Source organism: Crocuta crocuta, unplaced genomic scaffold, assembly GCF_008692635.1.
Source record: "Crocuta crocuta isolate KB4526 unplaced genomic scaffold, BGI_CrCroc_1.0 scaffold260, whole genome shotgun sequence".
Taxonomy (NCBI): domain Eukaryota; kingdom Metazoa; phylum Chordata; class Mammalia; order Carnivora; family Hyaenidae; genus Crocuta; species Crocuta crocuta.
Window position 1 is genome coordinate 5,031,694 of NW_027527525.1, and position 414 is coordinate 5,032,107.

Here is a 414-nt window from a genome sequence, read left to right on the forward strand (position 1 = left end):
GGGGGGGGCTGGGTAGCTCAGTGGGTTGAGTGTCCAACTCTATTTTTGCCCGAGGTCATGATCCCAGGGTCGTGGGATGGAGACCCACCTTGGGATCCGTGTGGAGCCTGTTTGAGAATCTCTCTCTCCCCCTCTTCTTCTGCCCCTCTCCCCCTTGCTCTCTCTCTTTCTCTCTCTAAAATTAAAAAAAAAGTCTTTAAAAAATACTAAAATAGCTTATTGTTTGTATGGAATCCATAGGGTATTTTCATTTCATTGGATACATGTTAACAAAAATCATAGTATTAGAACATTTGCTGGAAATTACATCTTTCGTGACTGAAATTATAATGAAAAAGTTTAGATATCAACAGTATTCAAGGAGGTGCCTAAATGTTTCTGCCTAAATGTTTCACAGCTATTTTAAGGGGCGCC